Source organism: Dendrobates tinctorius, unplaced genomic scaffold, assembly GCF_039654945.1.
Source record: "Dendrobates tinctorius isolate UK_male_01 unplaced genomic scaffold, ASM3965494v1 ptg000046l, whole genome shotgun sequence".
Taxonomy (NCBI): Eukaryota; Metazoa; Chordata; class Amphibia; order Anura; family Dendrobatidae; genus Dendrobates; species Dendrobates tinctorius.
In genome coordinates, this window is record NW_027361714.1 from 69,060,971 (window position 1) to 69,078,487 (window position 17,517).

General features: G+C 42.2%; 1 protein-coding gene across 2 annotated transcripts in view; it reads left to right on the plus strand.

Moving 5' to 3' along the window:
- HS3ST5 (heparan sulfate-glucosamine 3-sulfotransferase 5) overlaps nucleotides 1–17,517 on the plus strand; it is a 505,040-nt gene that overhangs the window by 246,692 nt on the left and 240,831 nt on the right. For both annotated transcript variants that reach the window (XM_073575980.1, XM_073575981.1), the window contains exon 2: nucleotides 7,028–7,205. The gene's annotated coding sequence lies outside the window, so the exon portion shown is untranslated. The remainder of the gene's footprint in view (nucleotides 1–7,027; nucleotides 7,206–17,517) is intronic.

The window sequence follows — 17,517 nt, forward strand, 5'->3', positions numbered from 1 at the left end:
AGCATACCGGGGCTCAGCGGAGGGCTGTGTACTTCCTCCCTGAAGCTCTGCCCACTTTCGCACTTCTTCCGTTTAGGTCCTCCATTTGCATGCGTCCTGCATACCTATCTTTAGCATTGGGTATGCAGGACATGCGGATGTAAGGGGATGTATGCAGCTGCGTCGTTTTGACGCACCCGCCACCTGCGCAAAACGCAACTTGTTGCGTTCCCATGAGGTCGGCGGGCGTGTCAAAACAACGTATCTGCATACATTCGCATACATCCGCATGTCCTGGGTACCCAATGTTAAAGATAGGTATGCAGGACGCATGCAGAAGTAGGCGTACCTAAACAGAAAAAGTGCAGAAGTGGGCGGAGCTTCAGGGAGGAATTACGCAGCCCTCTGGAGAGCCCCAGATAGCTAATGTGAACCTAGCCTGAATAGCACAGAGTTCTTAGTAACGTACTTATATGCTGCATGTATACCAACTCAAGCCAAGCTCAATTTTTGTGTTTTTTCTTAAAAGATGCAGATATTTTCCTGGACCACTGCTTGAAGAACGTGTCTTCTAAAAACTCGTCGTAGGTTTGGGTTGGGAATTGATTTGAGTCCATCTTCAACTCGAAAAGTTCCAACTAGCTCATCTTCAATAATAGCAGTACACTACCCCCATTTTGCTGGCATCTGAATGGAAGTGGAGATCTGTTCCCATTATGGATCAGTCATGGATCAGGTCATCAGTAGAGTTGAGCGATACCGTCCGATACTTCAAAGTATCGGATCGGAATGGATCGGCCGATCTTAAAAAAAAGTATCGGTATCGCCGATTCCGATACCGGAAGTCCCATTCAAGTCTATGGGACTTCCGGTATCGGAATAAGAAAAACCCTGTTTTTCCCTTGTACAGCCTCTCTGGGGTCTGTACGGGCCTTTCGGGGGGCTGTGCCGGCCTGCCAGGGGGTCTGTGCAGGCTCCGGTGGTCTGTGCCGACCTGTGCCGGCCTGCCGGGGGGCTGTGCCGGCCTGCCGGGGGGGCTGTGCAGGCTCCGGTGGGCTGTGCCGGCCTGCCGGGGGGCTGTGCAGGCTCCGGTGGGCTGTGCCGGCCTGCCGGGGGGCTGTGCCGGCCTGCCGGTGGTCTGTGCAGGCTCCGGTGGGCTGTGCCGGCCTGCCGGGGGGCTGTGCAGGCTTCGGGGGTCTGTGCAGGCATCGTCCGATGGGACTACAAGTCCCATCGGGCGATGCCTGCTACCATGACAGTGATTGACACATTAGCCAATGATGGGACAGTAGTAGTCCCATCATCCGGCTAATGTGTTGAATGTAAAAAAAAAAAAAAAATTACATGCTACATACATGCTACATTCATACTACATACATGCTACATTCATACTACATATATACTACATGCAACATACATACTACATATATACTACATGCATGCAACATGCATACTACATATATACTACATGCATGCAACATGCATACTACATATATACTACATGCTACATACATACTACATATATGCTACATATATACTACATGCATGCTACATACATACTGCATGCTACATACATACTACATATATACTACATGCATGCTACATACATACTACATATATACTACATACATACTACATGCATGCTACATGCTACATACATACCACATACATACTACATAAATACTACATACATACTACATGCTACATACATACTACATATATACTACATGCATGCTACATACATACTACATGCTACATATATACTACATGCTACATACATACTACATGCATGCTACATACATACTACATACATACTACATACATACTACATGCATACTACATATATACTACATGCATGCTACATACATACTACATGCTACATATATACTACATGCTACATACATACTACATGCATGCTACATACATACTACATACATACTACATGCATGCTACATACATACTACATGCTACATACATACCACATACATACTACATATATACTACATGCATGCTACATACATACTGCATGCTACATGCATGCTACATACATACTACATACATACTACATGCTACATACATACCACATATATACTACATACATACTACATACAATACATTCATACAATACATACATAGACATACAGTACATATAACATAGAGTAACATACTTACCAATACTTGTCACATTGTTCCCCGAAGCCATTGTCTTTTAAAGGAATAAATATTAACATAACAAACCACAAAAATACTCACCCACGATCCGAAGCAGTCCACGAGTGTGTCCCACGACGATCTTGGGTAGAGAACTGCAGCATCAGCTGATGCCGCCGTTCTCTACGGGCTGCAGGAATCCAATGACGGAAGGTAGGTATCCTTCCGCACTGTATTCCTCCGCCACTTAAAAAAAAAAAGTCCCTAGTCTCACTTTATGCCATTGCTGCATAGTATGTATGTAGCATGCATGTAGTATGTATGTAGCATGTAGTATATATGTAGCATGTAGTATGTATGTAGCATGCATGTAGTATATATGTAGTATGTATGTAGCATGTAGTATGTATGTAGCATGCATGTAGTATGTATGTAGTATGTATGTAGCATGCATGTAGTATGTATGTAGTATGTATGTAGCATGTAGTATGTATGTAGCATGCATGTAGTATATATGTAGTATGTATGTAGCATGTAGTATGTATGTAGCATGCATGTAGTATGTATGTAGTATGTATGTAGTATGTATGTGGTATGTATGTAGCATGTAGTATGTATGTAGCATGCATGTAGTATATGTGTTATGTATGTAGCATGCATGTAGTATGTATGTAGTATGCATGTAGTATGTATGTAGTATATATGTGGTATGTATGTAGTATGTATGTAGCATGCAGTATGTATGTAGCATGCATGTAGTATATATGTAGTATGTATGTAGTATGTATGTAGCATGCATGTAGTATGTATGTAGCATGCATGTAGTATGTATGTAGCATGCATGTAGTATGTATGTAGTATATATGTAGTATGTATGTAGCATGTAGTATGTATGTAGTATGTATGTAGCATGTAGTATGTATGTAGTATGTATGTAGTATGTATGTAGCATGTATGAAGTATGTGTGTAGTATGTATGTAGCATGTATGTAGTATGTATGTAGCATGTAGTATGTATGTAGCATGCATGTAGTATATATGTTATGTATGTAGCATGCTTGTAGTATGTATGTAGTATGTATGTAGCATGCATGTAGTATGTATGTAGTATATATGTGGTATGTATGTAGTATGTATGTAGTATGTATGTAGCATGTATGTAGTATGTATGTAGCATGTAGTATGTATGTAGCATGCATGTAGTATATATGTTATGTATGTAGCATGCATGTAGTATGTATGTAGTATGTATGTAGCATGCATGTAGTATGTATGTAGTATATATGTGGTATGTATGTAGTATGTATGTAGCATGCATGTAGTATATATGTAGTATGTATGTAGCATGTAGTATGTATGTAGCATGCATGTAGTATGTATGTAGTATTTTTTTTTTTTTTAACATTTAACACATTAGCCGGATGATGGGACTACTACTGTCCCATTATTGGCTAATGTGTCAATCACTGTCATGGTAGCAGGCATCGCCAGATGGGACTTATAGTCCCATCGGACGATGCTTGCACAGACCCCCGGACATCAGCACAGCCCCCCGGCAGGCCGGCACAGCCCCCCGGCAGGCCGGTACAGACCCCCACAGGGTGCACAGACCACCGGCAGGCCGGCACAGCCCCCCGGCAGGCCGGTACAGACCCCGGGCAGTCCACACAGCCCCCCGGCAGGCCGGCACAGCCCCCCGGCAGGCCGGTACAGACCCCGGGCAGTCCACACAGCCCCCCGGCAGGCCGGCAGAGACCCCCGGAAGGCCCGAAATGACGGCGCATCATGATGCGCACACACCGCGCATCATGATGACGTCAGGCTGTCAATCAACTTTGAACTTCCAATTCCGATGCCGACTTCCGATATTGAAAAAATATCGGAAGTCTGTATTGGAATTCCGATACAGCAAGTATCGGCCGATACCCGATACTTGCGGTATCGGAATGCTCAACACTAGTTGAGTCATCAGTCATCATACTACATACATACTACATGCATGCTACATACATACTACATGCTACATACATACTACATATATACTACATGCATACTACATACATACTACATACATACCACATATATACTACATACATACTACATGCATGCTACATACATACTACATACATACTACATGCATGCTACATACATAACATATATACTACATGCATGCTACATACATACTACATGCTACATACATGCTACATACATACTACATACATACTACATACATACATACCACATATATACTACATACATACTACATGCATGCTACATACATACTACATACATACTACATGCTACATACATACTACATACATACTACATGCTACATACATACTACATATATACTACATACATACTACATGCATGCTACATACATACTACATGCATGCTACATACATACTACATGCATGCTACATACATACTACATACATACTACATATATACTACATGCATGCTACATACATACTGCATGCTACATACATACTACATACATACTACATGCATACTACATACATACTACATGCATGCTACATACATACTACATGCTACATACATACCACATACATACTACATACATACTACATGCATGCTACATACAACTCTAGTCATCAGTTTATAAAACTTTTGAATAATCTGTCTTCAGACATTTCTTGGCCCAGTCTAGATGTTTCCACTTTTTTGTCTTGTTCAGTAGTGGTCAGTTTTCAGTCTTCCTTACCTTGGCCATGTATGTCTCCGCGCACTTACTTCTGGGCCCTCCAAGGAGGTTGCAGTTCTGAAATATGATATCACTGGAAGATAATGGCTTCCTGGTCATTACATGTTTGATTCTTCTCAAATCTCGCACAGTTAATGTTTGTCTTTTTTCTCAACACATATTTTTGTGACTCTGTTTACTATTTGCAACAAAACTTTTGATGGTTGTGTGATCACGATCCAATATCATAGCAACTTCAAGAGTGCTGCGTTCCTCTGTAAAACTTGTAACAATTTTATTTTTGACTTTTCAGAGTCAATTAAATCTCTTTTTTGGCCCATTTTGCCTGACGAAAACAAGCTGCCTAATAATTCTGCACACCTTGATCACGGAAAAAAGAGGAGAAAAGTTCGACCAAAAAGCCCAGATGTCTCAAATGGTGTGAAATATCATAAATCTTTATTAACCACCAGATGATAACAGAGAATTACAGAAAAATACCACATGATCCATAAAACATTTATTAAAAAACAAGTGACACACAATTAGGAGAATTAAAACACATATGAGTCAAGATGTATATACATATATTGTGCTAATAGATGAGCATCAGTGTACACTGTGATAGATCCCACTACACACTATCAAATATACAATATCCTATTTCCAAAAGGTATGTAATAAATTGCTAGTGCATCAATTTGTGGATAGATATATCATACAAGTAAATGTGCATCACTGAGCATAATGTAGTGACTGATCTGCTTCAAAACTCTGCTAGTGTATTAGTTTAAATGAAGTGCGAATCATGTATAATTCTATTTGTTAGTCGGACACATAAAGTGCTTGTGCATCATCTTATGTAGGTACAGATATACACACTTTGCTTACTATAAAAACTCCCATTCCTGAATGCACGTTTCGACTGTCGCCTTAGTCAGAGGTTTTTTTTTTAATTGTCTTGATAAAGGTTGTTGATATTCTTAGGCATCATCCTCCCTCATTACACAAATACCCATCACCTGATCTCCTTGATCCAATAAACATTTAAGTTTATCCAGCTTGGAGTCAGAAAATATGTATAAAAATTATGATATGGTCCAAATATTCACTTGACTAATAACTGTGCACACAGCTGTGTAGTAGATTGTACTGCATGGGCACCATACTTATAAGGTATAATGCAGTTTGGGGGCATCATGCTGTGTGCATGGGGGAAGCACCCTGAGGGGGCATCATACTGTGTAAAGGGAATTATGAGAGCATCACATTCTGTGTTATTGGTAGGCAATAAAATATATTGTACTGTGAGAACACTAAATGGCTTCATTAGGGGTCCTATTTTTGAGTGGGAACACCAACAGGACCAAGTGAGATTAGGGGTGTGGTTTAACTTAAAACAAATTATCTTGATGCGCAATACGTGTCCCATTTTCCTGTCATTCAAAGTTTGGAGGTGTGATGTAACAGTATGGTGCACTACATTTAGTGGTAGGACTATGAACTTTTAGTATGGCTGCACAGTGGGTGTCCTCAGTATTTTGTATCTCTCCCTCATATAACATTGTGCTGCTGTGATCTAGAGTTCTAACCTGACCCTGTATCAGTAAGTCTGGTTCTTTAGGTGGTATATTGCAGACCTTTACGGAATATATCCACCTTGCTGTGCTACATTGATACTTTAATACTGGTTCACATATATGAGAAAACAGTAGAGTGCAGCACACTTGGCTTTTTCAAGGGTCCGGTCAGCCTGCGGTCACTGAATAGATAGATACTAATAAATATTCCAGCTTTAGACAAAAAATTCTGAAATGGAAATAGCCCTTTTTGTGAAAAGGTTGACTCTGAGACAAGTGCATGTGTACTTTTACTTTTTCAAGCTTTTTGAACTTGAACCCATTTCACATGTGCTTTTTTAGGATCTCGAAAAAAACTCACAAGCTGATGGAACGCGATGTATTTGAATAGCTGGCATCCTTTAGAAATGAATGAGGTCTGACAATGGTTCTGTCCTTACATGGGTGTTTTGACAATACACGTGCCAGACAAATGCACGTGTGACTACGTCCTAGCAGTATTGAAATGTTCAGAGGCGACTTTCATTTTTCAGGGCAATCCAAAACATTATTAAACTTCCAGCTTTTGCAATAGATGAAAATACAATACGATATAATTGTACTTCTTTTCCAGATTTCCCAAATATAAGAGATTCGAAGCAAAGATGAATGACTTACAAGATGGCCCTATGAAAATCATTGTGAGCAAAAGCGGCTTTAAATAACAGGAGATTTTCAGATGAATGAGACCTGATTTCTGTTGATCTTATTCAGATGAGCAGGGCTGTCTGGATGCACAGAAGAACACCAAGGTTAGTTAATGGAAGCGAATGAAGCATTGCATTGTTGTCTGTAATGGATAGACTGCATTAATGTGACTACATTTTATGTCTGACATGAAGTCTAAACATATCCAGTACCAACCCAGAGTTGTGCTACGATATACTATTTGTTTGTTACTTGTAGTACACCAGGCAGCTAGAGGTCCTTTTACATTATCCAAACTTCTGCGTTAAATGACCGCCGATCGGTAAATATTTGCTATTGATGGTCGTTTAGTAGCCTGTTTAGAAATGGAGACACATAATAATATAATCACAGGACAATCAATAAGAAATCATTCTGAGGGCAAAGGCTGCCATAGTTCTCGGCAGCACAAGACCTGTTTTCCCAGGATGACGTGCTGCCAAAAACCCCATTTCACCCGACATTTTGTTTGTTTGTTGTATGATTGGTAAGGCTGTTTCACATTTCCCTTTGTTGCTATCAGTCAAAATCCACCGTTTTGCAAAAAAAAACGGATCCGCCATTTTTTTTGGCGGATCCATTTTTTTTTGACGGATCCTTGAAAAATTTAGCGGTTCCCGGGTGGACCAGACGGACCCTGAAACATTTTGGATTGATGGTCTGCTATTTTTAAGGTGCTCCGGGAAAAATTTTACCCTGCAATACCGTCCTGGAGGCGGCGAAATCTCTCTCTCTCTCTTTCCTTTTTCCAGGCTCGTGTTCCTTTACTTCTCCACCACTAGCTGATAATGCGGATCCGTCAAAAAAAACGGATCCAGTGGCCTCCGTTTCTGCCACAACGGAAACGGATCCGTTTTTTCACATTCTGGCGGATTTACACTGACGTCAAAAAACGGAAATGTGAAAAAGGCCTAAGCTGTTCACACCGAACAGTTGTCGGGAAATGCGCATGCCGATGAATAATATCAGTCCTGATAATTGTGCAATGTAAATGCACCCTAAAGGGGTTGTTCAGGCTTAGCTTACAAGTCTGCAGTTACTCTATGTGACCGGAAACTTGTGAACCCTCACATCGTGCGCACTGTTCACTGTGAAGATTCTCCGATGCCGACGCCTGGGGGGGTGAAAGCATGACCGCAAGTATGTGATTTGCCTACATACAGTCACGTGACAAAAACATGGGCGCAGACTCACTCACTGCAAGTGCCTTGAGTGAAGCTGGGCATAGTTTAGTCGGAATATGGTCGGAAGTATGCAAATCGCATACTTGCGGTCATATGACTGCTTATCCTGGGGCTAGTATCAGAGAATCATCACCTCGCTTTGTGCTCATGTTGTGAGGATTCACAATCTACAGTCACTCTTGTACCCTAAAGCTGGACAACCCCTTTAAGGTTCATTAACATTGCATGATTATTAAGACTGATTGTTCATAGGAGTGCACAGCCTAAGGCCGGACAATCCCTTTAACTAATATATTCATATCCAATGGAGATTGGAGGAAGGAGAAGAAGGGAGGAGCTGGAGAGGCAGACATAGACATCCTGCTTCAAGTTCTCCTGACAGGGCAGTTACACATGACAGTCATTTCAGGAGCAGAATGTCTGTGTCTGTCTCTAGCTCTTTTCTTCTCCACTTTCCCTCTCCATCCAATTTTATCGGCAGCAACTGTCATCTTTAATCTCACTAATGTGAAAGCTTGTATACACTAAAGAAAGATTTTACAGCGTTTACCCATGATTTTAGAATGAAAGATCGATTCAGGAGGAGAAATGAGCAGAATTCTCCTATAAAATATGTTACAAAGTTTCTTATTTTTATGCGTACTATTGATTTATTAACTAAAAAATTAATTTGATGGTTACTCTTCCAGTTTATAAAATGTCAGAGATGTGAGGGGAAACTGTACAAAAATTATATTTACAGTTTTGTTTGAGTAGGAGGTTTGTATGGGCGATAACTGGTTAATATAATAAATGATAATTTGGCATTTTCCTCCTTTTTTATTAGACCTGCTTGATTTCTCCCAGTAAGTGAGTCTTTAAAAGTGACATGATTTGCTGTACTGTATTGTGTTTTACAATAAATTGCTCATTTCATACAATCTGAAAGAAAATGAGGTGCATTTTCTTCTCAGTAGTCTCACTTAATCAAACTGCCCTTTTTGTGTTTGAGTTTGCTGTAAGTTATACATTGATTGTATCTTAATGTTCTGTTATTCTGAAGTTCTTCTTGATAATTTTATTCATGTATGACTTTAACATTATGAGAGTCAAACGAGGGTGGTCTCATACGTAGGAGCAGAAACAAAACAGGAATTTAAAGCAGCAGGAAGTAATTTAAGTATGTTTGTAGTCTGCGGATTTCGACTGTGCCTATCGCTTAATCAGTTTGGGAATGCAGATTACAATAATTTTCTAGTCTTACCCTCAGCGGGAGTCTTGCCATCAGTGTGCAGACAGTAAAATAGTTCAAACTAATTTAAGATGCAAACTGAACATTTTAGAGCGGTCATAGACTGCATTGTTCAATTTAGGGTTTTATTTCTTTCTGTAGCTCTTTCTTCATGGTTTTTATACTATTATTCTTCTAAAAGAACAAAAACTGTATCTGTCGTATTAGTAAATTTTCATGGGCCAAAAGAGTATGTTGCTGATCACCTGCTGATATTTGGTTGCATAACTTTAAAGAAGCAATCCTCCCAGCAAAGTTTTTATCTTAACACAAGTGGGGAAAAATTTTTCTGAATTTGTTTTCTCATTTTGATTCTCATAGTTGTGGTCTATCTATGATGTCAATTACAGGCCTCTCTCATCTTTTCAAGTAGGAGAACTTTCACAATTAGTGGCTGACTAAATACTTTTTTCCCCCACTGCATATTGCAGTCCTCATAGTATATAGCACTGTGCACTTACAATTGCTCATTTTGCCTTTCTACCCAGAAAATTCTTCTCTTTTCTCTGCTCAATGTAGAAACAGGAAGTCTCTTATCCCTGCATTTATCATTCCCCTCAACAACTCCTGACCCAGCTGCTCCCCCCTTCTCCCTGTCAGAATCTTTTGCAGTGATTGATGACTCATACAGGGACAATTGACCTCCTGTTTCTACATACAGCTTAGAAGGATTCAGTTAGTCAGTTTTTAGTCATGTGATGTCAAATATCTAATGGAAAAGAGAAGAATTAGGTGGGTAGAAAGGGAAAATGAGCAATTGTAAGTACAGAGTGCTATATATGATGATTGCAATATATTAAGAGGATAAGATGATTATGGGAGTGCTTCTTTAATTTACGTCTTCATTTAATCTCAAGAGACGTTTTTTCTTCTGCTGAACCACCAGCAATTTAGATGTGATCATTAGTGATGAGCGAGCACTAAAATGCCCGGGTGCTCGTTTCTCGGGTCGAGCAAATTGAAATACTCGGGTACTCAGCCCAAGCAATGAGCCCAATGTAAGTCTATGGGAAAACCAAGTATTTTTATGGCATATCTGACTCCCAGGTCATAGCTGTGAACAATGTTGTCAGAGTCTTACGCCCTTTTTACAGGCGCACCAAAAAACATACAAAAACAAAATTAAAATGGATTTTCCTGGGAAATATGTTAAGGAGCATCCTTTCCAGGGAAATAAATTTTATATAAGGCAAAATGATTAACGCAAAACAAAAAATTTCCTCAACCACTTGGGCTATGTTCACACGTAGCATTTTTTATGCGTTTTTCAACTTTAGCATTGCTTTCAACCAAGACAAATGCATTCAGTGGGAAATGTCATTTTAACAGTTTACAACCTTCTTTGGCCATGTGATGTGTGACACATCATCAGACACATTCTGTTTCATTTATGAAGGAGGGACTCTGAAAGTTACAAAGTCTATTTTTAGAGGGTCATCAGTTGGCCCTCACTATTCTTAGAGAGTCATCAGCTGGCTATGCTTTGTTGTTCCCATTATTAAACATTGGGTCTCTTATACTGTTAGTGAGTGGCAGGGCTGCCCAAAATTTGAAGGCACCCCAACAACCCATTGAGCAGAAGTCATGGATGACCACATGCAACCATAGTTCCTAGGAATTATTTGGTACTCCCATACTGTTGGCTTATGCATTGAATGCAAGTCCTGCCCTGCACCAAAGTTACATGCACCCCAATAAGCCTTTGAAGCCACATACTGGATGGCCACATGCAACCATAGTTCCCAGTATTAATTTGGTACTCCCATACTGTTTGCTTCTGCATTGAATGCAAGGCTTGCCCTGCACCAAAGTTACACTTACCCCAATAAGCCTTTGATCACACGTACTGGATGGCCACATGAAAGCAAAGTTCCCTTTATTCGGATTTTTTTAAGTCACCTAAAGTTTGCCCATGAAGTGAATACAAACTCTGCCCAAAATTTGCACACACTCCAATCCCCCAAGGAAGAAATGGTCTCCGCAAATTGTTTTCCCAGTTTACAGGAGCGGTTGTCGTATACTCGAAATGCCCATACACTACGTGTATGGGCTGACCATCATTTCCCTCGGGGGGTACACATCAACCTACTGTATAAATATGTATTTTACGGCCATCATAAACACCCTTGCAAAAAGTATAGTGGCTGTTGCATTACGGAACAAGATTACCCTGGTGATCTAGTGGTGGTGTCTGAAGAAATGTGGAGGATGGCCTACTAAAACTGTTTTCTCAGTTTACAGGAGTGGGTCTCCGATACTTGTAATGCCCATAACCTAAGTGTATGGGCTGACAAACATTTCCCCCTGGGGGTACACCTCAACCTAGTTTTAAATATTTTTTACGGCCATCATAAACACCCTTGCAAAAAAGAATAGTGGCTGTTACATCACAGAACACAATTACTCTGGTGATCTAGTGGTGGATGGCCTACTATAACTGTTTTCTCAGTTTACAGGAGCGGGTCTCCTATACTTATAATGCCCATGGCTGAAAAACCTTTTCGCCTGGGGGGGAACACCTCAACATAGAGTGTAAACATTTTTGGAGCGGGCATCATAAACACCCTTGCAAAAATTTCTAGTGGCTGTTGCATCACGGACCTCGGTCACCAGGGTGATCTAGTGGTGGTGGATGATGAGGATGAGGAGAAAGAGGAGAATAACAGCAAATATCCAAAATCAGGAAGCATATACCCTTGTGTGGGTGTGAAGAGGTGCATGGGAATATTCCTCACAAAAAAAGACACTGGATTTGAGGTTTGGTTTCACTGTTCTCATGCGGTGGTGTACACAAGTCTGCCTCAATCCAGCCCTTGTTCATTTTTATAAGAGTCAGCCTGTCCTCATTTTCAGTTGACAGACGGATGCGCTTATCAGTTATAATTCCACCAGCAGCACTAAAAATGCGCTCTGACAAAACGCTAGCGGCAGGACAGGGTAGGACCTCCAAGGCATAGAGAGCCAGTTCATGCCACGTATCCAGCTTTGAGACCCAATAATTAAAAGGCACAAAGTAATCTTGAAGGATGTTGGTACGGTTAGCAAGGTACTCCCTCACCATCTTCCAAAACTTTGCACTCCTTGTGAGAGTACACTGCACATCATGGCTACTGCGATGGGAGGGTCTGAGAAAACTCTCCCAGGACGTTGCCAGTGTTCCCCTGCCTCTGCTGGATAGGAGTCGTGTCTCTCTCACCTGTACTCCTTGGTTGTCCAACAAACTGTGACCTCTGCCGCCAGCGTTTTCAGATGGCAATTTTTTTAATAATTCCGCAACAAGGGCCTTCTGATACTGCACCATTTTAGTACCCCTGTCTGCCTTTGGAAGAAGAGATTGAAAGCTCTCCTTGTACATGGGTAAAGGAGTGTCGCCAACCAGTAATGACTGTCAACTAAAATTTTGACAATACGAGGGTCACGGGAAAAGCAGCACAACATAAAGTGAGCCATGCGTGGCATACTGCAGACAGGCAAGACTTCCATGTCCTCACCAAGAGGACGACTGACCATGCTCTCCTCCTCCTCCCTGTCCTCAGGCCATCCACGCTGAACAGACGGTATGACAGTTGTGCTTGTAATACCGGGTCTAGAGCATGAAAGTAGCTCCTGTTCTTCCTCCTCCTCCTCTTCCTCATTGTCAACCAATCCACGTTGGGATGACATGAGGCTGGGCTGTATGTAATCACCCTGTATGGTTCCTTGTTCCATCTCATCATGCTCAGCCTGCAATGCCACGTCTTTGATTGTGAGCAGAGAGTGTTTCAGAAGACAGAGAAGTGGGATGGTGACAGTCGTTATGGCATCATCGCCGCTCACCATTTTGGTGGACTCCTCAAAGTTTTGTAGGATTGTACAAAGGTCTGACATCATGTCCACACGTGAGGTCTTATGTGTGGATTCTGAACTGAATATTGACAACCTTGTTGATGCTGTTAGTCATCAATTGCCCTCTTCTGCTCACAAATCCTTTCCAACGTGTGCAGTGTTGAGTTCCAACGTGTGGGGACATCACACACCAGTCTGTGAGCCGGAATCTGCAAACACTGCTGAAGCACAGCAAGGGCGGCGGAAGCTGTAGCTGACTTTCTAAAATGGGCACATAGGCGGCATGCTTTGAGAAGCTGATCCAGCAGCTCCGGGAAGCTTTTGAGAAACTGTTGAATAATGAGGTTAAGCACTTGGGCCAGGCATGGTACGTGAGTGAGCTTGCCTCTCCTCAGAGCCGCCACCAGGTTCCGTCCATTATCACACATGACCATGCCTGACTGTAGGTTCAGCAGTGTCAGTCACACATCTGCCTGCTCTTTCAGAGCTGTCCACAACTCTTCAGTATTGTGCGGTTTGTCACCTAAGCATATTAGCTTCAGTACAGCCTATTGATGCGTGGCTGAGGCAGTGCTGCAGTGCTTCCAGCTTGTGACTGATGTGGTCATTTCAGAGATGAAGGCTGAAGAGGAGGAGGAGGAGTTGCAGGAGCTGTAGACTGATTTATGTAGGGCCCGCAATCCGCGGCGTCGGGAAGATGTGTTCCATTCCTAGTTCTGTCTGGGTCCCGGCTTCCACTATGTTAATCCAGTGTGCCGTCAGCGATATGTAGTGTCCCTGCACCTGTCCACGTGTCTGTGGTTAGGTGGACTTTTCCAGTAACAGCATTGTGCAGGGCATGGGTAATGTTGTGGGACTCATGCTTGTGTAATGCCGGGACAGCACACCAGGAGAAATAGTGGCGGCTGGGGACCAAGTACCTTGGGATGGCTGCTGCCATCAGGTTACGGAAAGCTTCCATCTCCATAAGCCTAAAAGGCAACATTTCGACCGCAAGCAGATGAGAAATGTGTGAATTTAGTACTGTGACCTGTGGGGCATTGGCTGCACATTTATGCTTGCGTTCCAATGACTGGGGTATGGACAACTGAAGGCTGCACTGGGACAAGGACGTCGTCATGCTTGATGATATGGTAGTTGAGTGTGGGGAACAACAGGTGCAGGGCAGGAGGTATCTTCGCATGCACCATGGACAGGGGATTGGCTTGCACGCACAACAGTGGAAGAAGCAGTGTTTTCACCCACAGACACTGTTCCTGGTGCCTGAGGTTCGGCCCACAAAGTCGGGTGCTTTGCTGCCATGTTCCTGATCATGTTGGTGGTGGTCAGGCTGTTAGTTTTGCTACCCCTGCTGATGCGGGCATGGCAGGTGGTGCAAATGGCCTGTTTGCGGTTATCGGCAGAGTCTTTAAAAACAACCAGACTCAGAAATGCCTAACAGTTGTACTGCCAACTTCCATTGTGTTGATGTTACGAGGAACGGTTGCTCACCTTCTGTCCGCGGACACCACACTGCTTCTTCCTGTCTGTTGGGGTGTTATGCCTTTCTCCCCCTTTGTGCTTCTGTCCTTGCTCTGCATGTCCTCCTTCCAGGCTGGGTCAGTTACTATATCATCCACCACCTTGACTTCCACTTCCGCACCCAGGTCTACCTCCTGACTTGCTGGCAATTGTGTCATCATCACCCACCTCTTGTGACACGTTCCCGCCGTTGCCTTCGTGTGACCGTGGCTGCTCAAATATTTGGGCATTGTTACATGCGATCTCATCTTGCTCAGCTTCAAGTGGACCGGGCAAGAGGCCCAAATCTATAAATGGAAAAGTGAACAGCTCTTCAGAGTGTCCAAGTGTGGGATCAGTTGTCTCTGGGCACTTGGCATGGTGGGAAGAAGGAGGAACAGGGTGAGGAGTATGCTGTTCAGATTCACAGCTACTCAGACTTGAACGTGTGGAAGACAGGGTGGTAGTGGTGGTGGTGGCAAACTGACTGGAAGCATTATCCGCTGACCAACCAACAACCGTTTCACACTGCTCTGGTTTCAATAGTGATGTCCTGCTGCAGGCCCCTAGTAATTGGGTCATGAAGGTTGGGCGAGAAGATGTGGGTGTTTGTTGTGGCACAATTTCAGTTTGCCCATGGCCTCAGCGTCTGCATGCACCATCACGTCCACTTCCCTGTCCCTTGCCACCCACCTTGCCCATTTTAAATGGACTACAATATTTTCCACGTTCACTACAAATGGCTGAATTGGTAGAAAACTTGTATGTAATCTGTGTGTGGGAAAACCACACTTTAAAAAATCTGGACTGTAGGTAAAAATTTATTTTTGGTTATCAAACTGGTGTCAATAACTAGGGTAAGACACAGCAAAAACAGTAGAATGTAGGCCTGAAATGACACAATTTGTAGCCCACAGATAGAGCAGGCTTCTGACGGAGATACCCCACTGTTCAATATGTGGCCTGTATTTTTTTTTATTTTTTACCCCAAAATAGTGTATAAACCTAGGGTAACAGACAGCAAATACAGTAGAATGGAGGCCTGAAATGCCACAATTTGTAGCCCATAGATAGATCAGGCGTCTGGCGGAGATACCAGACTGTCCAATATGTGGCCTGTATTTTTTTATTTTTTTTGCCCAGCTAAATTCTGTCAGCAAGTAGGCTAAGGTAAGACACAACAAAAAAAAATTCTATGGAGGCCTGAAATGGCACAATTTTGAGCGCAATGATATGCAATCAGTGTGGTGGACAAAGCACGGTGTAAAATATCTGCCCTGTAGCTAAATATTTTTTGGGCAGCTATGTATTTTTTGCACAGAAAAATGGTGTCAAGGAATTTTATAAGACACTCCAAAAAAATTTAACAGTACCACAAAAATGATAGAAATTTCTGCGCACTCAGATGTGATGGCTGGGATGGGCAACCCCGTTTAAAATAGCTGAATTTTTACGCTGTACTATGAAAAGGCTCTGGCTGTATTCTGCTGTGTCAACAAGCAAATGGAGGGGAAAAAAAGGACCTCTGGATTGCTTTGGAATAAAATAATCAAGATAAAGATGCCAAAAAAAAATTCCTCACCACTGACACCTGGGGCTATATATATCATCAATATATGTAATAGGCAGCAGCAGACAGTAATGGAATGGACCCGCTTGATGTATGCAATGATATCTATTTACCCACATACAGTGCCTGCATGCCTTGCACTGATTTTATATAGCCACATACACTCCCTGCCTACCTAGCACTGCAATCTATATTCCCTGTAATTAGTCCTTAGAAGGACTGTTGGTTTAGCTGGATATGTGGATTCAACGATGGTATACCCACACTAACTAGTAAAAGCACAAATCTCTCCCTATCTCAGCAGCAGCTCTCCCTACACTGTCTGATTCCAGAGGCGACTTGGCAAAGCAGGGCGGCGCCAGGTCTGTTATAGAACTGATGACGCTGTGCAGCCAGCCAACCAGTGTAATACCACAACAAAGAAGGCTGCTGCATTACAGTGCGTGGCAGACAATCCCTACTTGTTGATTGGTGCACTAAAGAGTGCCAGACTTGCAGGGCAGAGACCCGAGCTCCCGCCGAATAATCCCGGAAATGCTTGGTGCTCGCCGGGCAAGTACCAAGTAGTGGTGAACATGCTCGCTCATCACTAATGATCATATGATTGATTAGTATGGAATATGCAAAATAACAAACCTGTAGGACAGAAGTTTACTACTTTCCTTGTTTTCATTTTTAGCACTACTGTCTAATATATATACAGTTATGGCCAAAAGTATTGACACCCCTGCAATTCTGTCAGATAATACTCAGTTTCTACCTGAAAATGATTGCAAACACAAATTCTTTGGTATTATTATCTTCATTTAATTTGTCTTAAATGAAAAAACACAAAAAGAATTGTCCTAAAGCCAAATTGGATATAATTCCACACCAAACATAAAAAAGAGGGTGGACAAAAGTATGTGATGCCTCTCTAATTTGTGTAATTAACAGCACCTGTAACTTACCTGTGGCACCTAACAGGTGTCGGCAATAACTAAATCACACTTGCAGCCAGCTGACATGGATTAAAGTTGACTCAACCT